At 45.1% G+C, this 10,423-nt stretch overlaps 1 pseudogene; it reads right to left on the reverse strand.

Annotated features, from left to right (window-relative positions):
- Positions 1–1,123: 1,123 nt before the first annotated feature.
- Positions 1,124–3,125, reverse strand: LOC120836918 (annotated as a pseudogene).
- Between the last annotated feature and the right edge of the window lie 7,298 nt (positions 3,126–10,423).

The following is a 10,423-nucleotide window of genomic DNA, read 5'->3' on the forward strand; positions in this document are numbered from 1 at the left end:
TATTCGATTCGTATTCGATTCGGTTTCGAAAATCAGTATTCGCACACCCCTAAATCAAAGGTAAAATGATGGGCACAAATCAGATACGAAATACATTTAAACTGAATTTTAAGGATGTTTTCCTAAGTTTGTATTATAAAGTGCTCAAATACTCCATTCAAAGGGATCATGAAGCGATTTTATTGAGTTGAATCAATATACTTGATGTCTCAGAAAGTCACCTCATATGCCGCTGTGTCGCGGAAAAAGAAATTTGGAAATATGAACGGAACCAGTTTTTATCTTGTGGAGAAAGGCATGTCACATGTTCAGTTGGGTCAATGTAATTTCTATGGGCGAAAGGGCCCTGGTTTTTTTCAGAATATTATACATCGTATGCAAAGTGCTATTTATAAGGCGGAAAATATTCAAAACCAAACGACACTGGAAATAAATAAATTGTTTCCGCTTAATAACGTTAGCGGCCGGGGTGCACTTCAGGGCACGTTTATTATGAAACAATCACTGTGATAACTCGTTAAAATGAACACATCTCCTTTCCCCTTAAGAAAGCGTCAATGACATGAGTTGTCGATAATAATAAGCCAAAAATGCAAATATTTACCGAGTTCGTCACAAAAAATGTTGCTTATATAGCGGGGTATTAATATTAATAGAGTCGGTATTAACCAGGGTGTCTACCAAATTGTTTTTTTTTCAAATTCCCTGACTTTTCCAGGTTTTCCCTGACTATCTTAATTTAATTCCCTGACCCACACCCAGAAACAACTACTGACACCAAAACGCAATATATTATAGATAGACACTATTCACAACGTAAAATATTTTATTTAAGTTAAATAAAGCAACTGTCTTCACTCTTGAAGATGTTTGGAATATAGCATTGACCAGGGTTTACAGTTTCAGGGAGTTAATTTCTTCGTCAAAACGAGAAGCCTGCAATTGCGCTTTGTTTAGGACCCTTTGCTTCTTTTGTTGAAGCTCCTTGACTAGAGTGGCCACTCTCTTCTTCCTTTCGGCTTCTGATGCGTCCAATCTCTCTTGCCTCTTTCTTTGTAGCTCCTTCTTCTACCGGGCATTGGCACCACGAACAATTTGCAGCATCCTGTTCATAAGATCAACTTTAGCCACACCCCCCCATTGCTGACACTCCATCATACACCACTCTTTGGGCTATCAGCGACTCTTCCTTGAGGTTTTCGACAAGGCACTCTTTGTTCACAGAGAAACCCCGTTCCACAGCTGCGTTTCCATGAGAGAAGCAGAGTATTAGCTTGACAAACGAAAATAACTCTTTGTGGTCCCGTGAACACAACTCAAACCAGAGGGCGTCCAGCCTCTGCTCTTTCCTGTCAAAGTCCTTCAACGCCGCCTGTACAGAGCTGGGTGAGCATATATCTATATAGGAACGGTGGGTCCGCTCTGCTTCCAAGCCAGTCATCCACTGGTGCTCCGTCAGCACCTCCAGTGCAATGCACAGTTGTGTCTCACCAGCCTCCAGGGACAACGCACTAGCCGGATCCAAGCACCTTGCACCTCTTGTCAAATTGTATTTCAAAGGTGACCTTTCCATCACTTTTTGTGAACAACTCTTCACGAAGGAAATACAGTCTTTTTTGAAGCCGAGCACACTATGTTGCGATGGTTTCTGGATCTTGCGAAGCTCATTTTTAGCAGCAAACCCAATGTCGAATGCAGCAGCTGCAACGAAGTTGTCAGCCTCCTCCAAGTCGATCCTAAGCAGCTTGGAAGATGTGTTGGCAGCTTGTAGGATATCTTTCTTGACGACTCTAGCCAGCAGTGACCGTAAGAGGCGATCCAACGCAGGGGCAAGGAAGGGAAGCATGGGCTTGTCTGTCTGGAATTCAGCCAGAAATCGCTCAAGTTCTTCAGAAATCGAGAGCATAAACACCAATTTCACCTGCAGCATCTGGTCACCTACTGCCTTTTCAACAGTGCTGTAGCTAGCACATGCTGGCTTTTTTTTTTGCTTCCTTTGAGCATTTCACAAACTTCACCAAGTTTGGAAAAATATCAAGCGCTCTCGAGATCACCTTGCTATTCTCCAGTCACCTTACTGAGCAGAACTTCAACGGAAACAGAGCACTTCCCGTGAAGTGGATGTAGTCTGCCCGACGTGCCGGCACGCACTTGAACAGGTTATAGCTCCCACGAAGAAACACCACCAGATCCCGGTGCGTCGCAGCGTGACCTGCCTTGAATGCACCGCTGACGACGTGGAGTCCACAGCTTCCAATGTCCGGGATCTTGTGACTGGTGTCGGAGGCTCTAAGTTTTTCTTTGAGGGACCTCAGAAACTTCAAATTTACATTGGGTCCATCCATTGACACTTGTAGTATCTGTCTGCTTAATGACTTCTGTGCCTATCCTGAAAGCAGATGCGCGGTCTTCTGCGCCGGTGTGCCTTAGGAAACACGAAGTTAGATAGCGTGTTTTTACAGTGGCGTCAATTTGGTCCCAGTACCTGACCAGTACATCCAGTTGTTCTCTTTGGGTTACTTTGTTCAGTGACTCATCAAAAGCAACTACCAAATGTGGCACGCTAGAGAGGCTTGCTAGCAACTTCTCTTGAAAGTATGGACCGATACCATGACATATGGTGTATCCCACTTTGTCTTTTCCTAGCTGCATTTTTCTGGCGGTCTCACACGTGGGGAACATCAACGAAAACAGCGAGGCAGATGCTGCCGCTGAACGGAAAGATCCATGAGTCATTATAGTGTTCAAGCACCACATGACCTCGGCCTTTGTGACTTCATCCTTCAATAAAAATCCACCCACCGACGTCTTCACAGACGGGCTAAGAGCTTCCGTGGCGGTGGATAGACGTACTGCCGGAGCGCTACAAGCACTAGCGCTACCTCCGGACAAAACCCCCGTTGCTGTCGCGGAAGGCAAGTCCACATTTGACGTAGTCTTGAAAAATGATACGATTGGGGTCTGGGAAACGCTTTGCAGAGATTTCATAGCAGCTTTATGTTTCTTACCCTCAACATGACTAGTAATCGCACGTTTCCCCATGTTGCTCAGGGAGAACTTCTTGCAGCACATTGTGCAGCGAGCACTATTTGGATCGTTTGGAACTGGCCGAATCCCACTCGCATTCGTGGATATGTCCGGGTTTTTCCAGTCGAGGTTGAAGAAGCACTTCTTCGACAGCGACGTAGTCACTTTCACGTATCTCCACTTCAAGAAAATAACACAGTAGAACGCCAAACCCAAAGCCACAAACGCACGTGGCAGAGCTCGGAGAGTGCAGGCGTTCAGTTGCGTTTACGGGGACCGAAAACATATCTGACAAACGAATGAATCGCTAGGCGCGCGCCATATACGGCTCTGGCGCGCGCCTCTCAGAAGGTAGATAAACCGACGGCTAATCTCTTCTGAATGAGCGGTGACTCGGGCCACCTAGTATCGGCTAGAGTAACTGTTTCTTCTGCGTCACGATAACGCCAGAGCGTACTAGAGCAACAACACCTGACAGCCCTGACTAGAGTCACGAACTAAGCGAAATAGCCGCTGCCACTCCGCTTCACTAGTCACTCTTTAGCCCATAGCGCTTTAGCCGTCATACTTTAGTGTTGCTACTCTAAAGTGCAGCTTATTTAGTGGCTCTAGAGTGTACTAAAAGAACGACGAACTGCTATGCCCTGCACATGCTCTCGTGTGAAGCGCAGCGCGTGGAAAGTTGACGTGGCAGCGCTGCGCCTAGGGTGCCTTCATGAGTCGCACCTGGTTCGCGGTAGAGTGCCTTCATGTTCGCTTTCGCGGCGTTAGCAGCATCCTCAAGCGTTCGCATCGCGGCTGGCTCACAGTGCGTCCAGCTGCGTGTAGCGGTGTTCATCAGCGTTTGCGATAGCCGCACTCCACGTCGCCGCATCGCGTCCCAAGCTAGCTCGATTGCAGCGCCGCCACGCCAACTTTCGACATTCGGCACTTCAACCAGACCCGGCGGCTCGTCTCATTAAGATGTTTCTAGCCCACTCTAACAAAGTGCAAATCACGCGCAGACGTCGCGCCGCCGCACTTAACTGCGCTCGTGACTACGCCTGCCCGTGCCTGCCGCTTCTAGCATGAGTGGGCGAACATGAGATAAATTCCCTGACTCGGCAACCTTTTTTGGAAATTTCCCTGACAATTCCCTGACTTTTTCAGGTGTCTTAAAATTCCCTGATAATTCCCGGTTTTCCCGGTTTTCCCGGTCGGTAGACACCCTGTTAACGGAGTCCGTATTAACGAGACATGACTCTAGTAGCTTAATTAAATAAAATTTGCTGACTAACTTTCCAGCTAGTTTCTCTTAGCTGGTAAATTTCAATGCTGATATTCATCATGTCGTTAATAGAAACAAGATGAGTTGTTTTATGCCTAAAAAAAAGTTAGGGCTCCAATCCACGTGGTGAGGGTGGTTGGCCAGCGAAGCTGTGGTTTCTCATGCAACGATTGCCTGCTGCACTATTCCAAATGATTGACGAAATAAATGCAAATGCACTGTACCAAACCTTTTATTCTTAAACGACATTGATAACTTCTTTGTGTTCACTGTGGTACACGGTGAGGTTATCTGTTCTCAATGTAGAGATATTCTTAGCTAACGTTAGATCAATGCATGGCTCATGCTCGGTGGCTGGCTGACTTGGATTGGTTGGCTGACTTGGAAAAGTTTTGGTACGTTGCATTTACTCTTCTTTCGTCAATGATTTGGTGTAGCGCAGTTGGCAATCGTTGCATATTATACCACAGCTTCGCGCTGGTCAACCACCTTGATAGGGTGGATTGGAGACAACACTTTGTTTGTTCCATGTTCATTCTGCGCAAAGCGCAGCGAGTTTTATTCTCTTTGCACATTGCCGCGTGCGTGGTCGAGCGGCAACGCAAACAACTCGCACGCAGAGGCCCCAGTTTCGATTCGTGAGGGCCGCGTAACTTTTTTCCGCTTCAAATTCATGGCTTGGTTTTCTGTCGTCTACTGTTCTGTCGACGGATACGAAGAAATCCGATCGATGCGTTATATACACTCTGTTACAACCAATCATTATTCGAGGTGTGACATTGCGAATTTCGGTGGATAGCGGCAGTGCGAAAGGTTCGCCAAGACGGCCAAGAGCACAAGACGCTCGAAAAACACGGCTCCCCAAACTGAGACCAGTGTGTCGCACCGCTCCGCCTTTGGGGGCGGCGTACCTCAGCTCTTAGAAATGCTAAATTGTAAGAAAAAATTGTCAAGAAAAAATTTACATATTTGTAAATTTTGAGTGCTGATGTGGTCTACGTTGAAACGATTGCATTTGAAGATTAGGTATATAACGCGGTGAGTATTCAGAATCACTGTATTGTTAGATTTATATGAGTGCTTCGGTCAGCGTGTATTACTCCTGTCCGTGTGTATTTCTGCTGATGAATGCAGGATGTAAAACCTAAAACTAATGTTCAGTGCTTACATTTTTGTCTGCAAAAGACGATCCAATTATTTATCTATAGAGAGAGGAAAGAAAACGTTATTATAATCTTTACCCGTTCGGCTATTCAATTGCAATCGAATCTCCGTACAGTAAGTTCTACAAGAAGTTCAGATATAAAATCGGCTAAAATCGTACAAATGGTGGTTAAAAATTGGTAAATTTTTTTAGGATACCTGTAGTCCTTTTACTCTATTCTTTATTAAAAAAATCTATAAAGAGGTGTTAAATATCTTCGCATGCGTGAAGACCGGTGCTTAATTTTGCGTAAGCGTTTTTTTTTCAAATTATTTCAATGTCTGGTGAAATGTTGACGAGAATTTGATATGGCTATTGTATACGAACTGGCAACGCACTGTTTCATCCATCTTTTCGCTTCACAACACAAACAGTCAGCAGTGCGGGTCACTGCACGCTCACCACTTGTATTAGTTTTTTATTTGTTTTTAAAGCTTTCATATTTGTTTATATCGCGTATGGATGAATAGTTCAGCCTTATTTTAGTGACACAAATATTTGCAATGATGTTAAACAGCAGTCGAGCGCTAATAACCCAATTGCGAATGAAACATGAAAAAAAAAAGACGTACAAACATTAAAAAAAAGTGACAGAAATGGGCAGTTTGAAGATCCCAATGCGACCCTCATCTGCCGGAAACACTGTGCACCGATGTGGATGGCACGTTTGCTTTCTGCACGAGAGAATCAATACGAATAACTTAATTTATACCAAAGCGCAGTCTGCGCCGTGCAGACAAAATTGATTAGTCGTTTTCTACAATGATTGTTTTGTACTTTTTGAACCAGAAATTAGTTCTAGTATTCTCGCCTTTTTTTTTTCCTTTTCTAACGCAAGGGTGGATAAGGAGAAGGTTCAACAAACTCTTGCGATGTGTTCGGGAATGCGAACATTACAAAGTATGAAATGCCCTTGAAGGTAGGCATTTGCTTGTATGCCTCTTAGCGGTGAAAACGGACGAACCATAATCAAGACACATAGCAGATATCTGATAATAACCGGTTACTCAGACTAGTGGCTTGGAAAGGAAAAGTTTTATGCGGGCATCCACATGGCATGTGAGATGAGAACTTTCACCATGTATGCAGGCGAGACAAACATCGCCGAAATACGCTTTCAAATCAGGATATAATAGCGTTGCAATTCCGTCAAAATTTTCGCTAAGACATTTAAACGCATCAACATTTACCGCTGTGGTGCATGCAGCCGCCTTTGGTTTGGACTGAACGGACTGGACTGGACGGGTTTCGTGAGGCCACGGCGCGACTCCTGCCGTGCTCTTTCGCTCCGTTTGTTCGCTCGTTACGTGTCCTTTTCCTCTTATGTAGAGGGAAAGAGTCTTCTCGCATGATTCCAATGCCGCGCTGCTGTTGACGCGCACTTCTTTCACGATGGCACCGGGGCGTAGGCACATGGTTTCGTCTCTCCTGTACCAGGGCTGCCAACACGAAAAGTCAAAATTTACTTCGCAATTTTCCCATTTCTGACAAAATTTCTATCGCTTGCCGAAATAATTATGTGATACTAAATATTCGTTGTTTTTTGCATCACTTCAATTTTTACGGTGAGAGATATATCATGTTGCCTTTACACCTCACATATGTTTCGCAAAAAGGAGTTCACCGGGTCAAACTCGCTGCCAAAGCAAATCTGGCGAGGGGAAATGTTACAGGGAGATTCATACTGCCGAATGAAACCCTATCTCCACCTTAGAAGGTATGCACGCCATCAGAACATGGTACCGCTTGATAACTTCAATATATAAAACAAAAGGTGTAACACAAGCGAGAGTTCTCGTACTCAAACACGAGGAACACGACATACAGTAACTACCATATCGTGCACGGCACTTCACGAAATCTTATTAGTCATGGTACGTCTGTATCTCCAGACATCGCAGTATTTTTTCATGTACTCAGGCTTTCTTCTTTGAGAAGGTTCAGCGTCGTCGCTCTCAGAAGCTTCCACTTGGCGAATTCCTTCCTCCATAGCTGTCACGGAAGCGATGAAAACGGATTTAAATTCATTTTGTCGAAAAAAAGTTGTTCGAGTTCTCCTCAGTGTTTCTAGATGGTCGCACAACAAACCGGGGGGGGGGGGGGGGGGGGTTTGTTGTGCGGCTTTGGCTACATTTAGGAATAGCCTAAATGTAGCCAAAGCCGCTAAGCTTGGATGTTATCTCGAAATAAAATCGTAATTGACCTATAAAATTCCAGATATATATGGTGCCCAAAACTTCCCTTAAACTAGCAAGATACTTATCGACATACCACATAGACCTGTATATGCTACCTTAATGTGGGAATCAATGCAGATTGTTGGGCTAGTTGGTACTGGGAATTTGCCGTCATGATGGCGCTTAAGACGAGGTTGAACAAACAGTTGAAGTAGCGCTCCGTGTTGTCTGTCTCCCTTTTGTCTTCGTCTTAAGCGCCATCATGACGTTAATGTGGGAAATTTCCCTGGGATTGGCAGCCCTACCCTGTAGGCACAACGTACGCGACAACGTAAAACGAAGGCGCGGCGACGAACCCGTTTGCGCGAAACCGCCGAAATCCGGGGGGAAAGATTAACTCTTCGAAGGCGGCAGAATGTGGACCGTAGGCGGCGATGGAAGGAAGCCGAGGTGGCAGCCTCTGAAACCAACGACGCCCCCAAAAACAGACTGGCTCCCCGAAAAAAAAAAAAAAAAGAAACGTTATATGGCCCGTTGTGAGCTGGGAATTTCCATTCTTCGCTGAGTCGGAACCCCTGCACTAAATGCTAACAGATTTCGTCGCGAATCAGCAGACCGACAACAGTTATTTTGGCATCACTCATTTTTTTCTTTTTTCTAACTTAAGCTGTCCCAGGCTCGTCAAGAAAGGTGGCCATGGCTGCTTTATCTACCACCTTTTGTTCTGGAGTTGCGTCGAAAGTGAAATACAAATTTAAAACCCGCACCCGTCCCAAACAAACATAGAATGTCGATCTACTTAGTTCGAGAAACAAGACGCAATTGTTTATTACTGTTTTTATAGTTTACCCCCACCCCATTAGTAAAACGATTTGCATAAAACCACTGGGTTTTCACTTTTTTGTGTGTGTTTCTATATATTTTCCCTTGATATGCCTATTTGATTCTACTCGAGGGTGATGCGATGAGTTCTCTAAACTCCAATATTTTCAAGCTCTTGAGAATCCCAAATCCCACTCGTTTTTTGGCTAGTCATATCCGCGTTCCACTCGGCATTTCAATATATCCCTCGATCCAGTCTCGGCGCGGCCACGCGTTTGCTTATTCTGCGCTACTCTACGCACGTCGCCCACTCGAGGCGTCGCTTGAAAAATGAGCTCTCGCTGCGTCTCCTTCGCGGCGGTGGAGATGTCCGATTGAAAGTTCAAGCCCGAATGGCTCCCACACATTGGACTTGGTGGCGGGGACAACAAATAAAAACGTATATATGTGTTGGTCGTAGTTTTTTAAAAATTATTTTTATACTTACATAGCTCGAGCTTATTTCATTGGTAAGTCACGACTGAAGTTGATTTCCCTTTTCCATTGCGGGAAGCTAGCACAGAAATCGACTTACATTTCCTAGTACGGGCTTCACTCGCTCTTTTCTTTCCTGTAGTTTTATCTAGCCTCGTTCGCGCATTGCGGTAAAGCGCATTGTTTTCAAAAGTAACGTCCTTCCTGTCGCGGACAGATTCTCTCGCTAAATTGATCTGTCACGAGTATGATGCTCTTGACCTGTCTTTCTGAAAACCCTAACAAGCTTTTTTTTTATCTCTCCATGTAATTTACGGCTCATGGAAACAAAACGGTCCGCGTAAACACATTGATCAAGCAACAAACACGTATAAGTATAACACACAAAAGGGCTCAGCCCTTGTCAGGAAAGCACGACCCAACTGAAATTAAATCTTGATTATTTGCTTTTCCGCCTCACGCTTTTTTGCGGTTTCCAACATCTCGATCGTGTTCTCAGTCTGCCGGTGCCGGCTGAGCGCGGAAATGGAAATCTATGAAGGATCGTCGATTGTCGGAGCAGCGAAGGAGCGGGAATAATAAAAACCGGTGCTCGGTGGTGACCAGTTAAGAGGAAAAACGCTTTAAATACGAAACGCAAAAAAAAAAAGAAGAAAAAAGACGCAGATTTAAAAAGCTTACTGGGGGACTCTGAGCCTGGGAAAATTGAGGCATTTATATCCGCGACGCCCAGGAATAGACAATCCCCCACAAAATTATTTGGGATTTATTTGCAGATGTGCGTTCCGCTGCCACTGGAGTGAGAATAGCTCTGCGGTCTCTAATCGCGGGCCCAGGTTCTGCTTCGTGTGTTGGTTAAAGACCCGTTAGTACACGTGTGACGTCTTAAGGCCCGTTCACACTCTTGCGACCTCTTAAAACTTGGTTCCTTGAAACCTCTTAAAACGTGAGGACACACTGGCGCCATCTATTGGGTAGCAGTGTAAACTCGGCCAGTCCGGCATATTTTCTATTTCTCTCGCGCATTATGCTTTCTTTCTTGACTCGAAAATATTTTGTCAACGTTATAAACGAGCCTTTCTTATAAGTATTACGCACATTTGACCTCGAAAATGCGGCAAAATCTTCGCTCTTGTGAAATGCAGTTCTAGGGTCACCGAATAGATGGCGCCAGGGTGCCAGTACGTTCTCTCGTCCTAAGAAATTTTAAGAGGTTTTAACTAGTCTCGTCTCTCTCGGTCGTACTTGGTTGCAAGAGTGTGAACGTGCCTTTAGGACCGTGTGCCTTGATGCCGAGTGCAACCGGCGTTCAACGCGGTTCTGTGTTTGTGCGTGTCAGCAACATAGCTGCAACATCGTGATGGCAGTGTTGTGGGTTGTGAACAGAAGACTGGAATTATCGCCGATGTGACCGTGTGTTCGCGTATCAGTGGTGTAACAAGAAGATGAGAT

The sequence above is a fragment of the Ixodes scapularis genome, unplaced genomic scaffold (assembly GCF_016920785.2).
Source record: "Ixodes scapularis isolate PalLabHiFi unplaced genomic scaffold, ASM1692078v2 PGA_scaffold2__306_contigs__length_199485367, whole genome shotgun sequence".
Lineage (NCBI taxonomy): Eukaryota > Metazoa > Arthropoda > Arachnida > Ixodida > Ixodidae > Ixodes > Ixodes scapularis.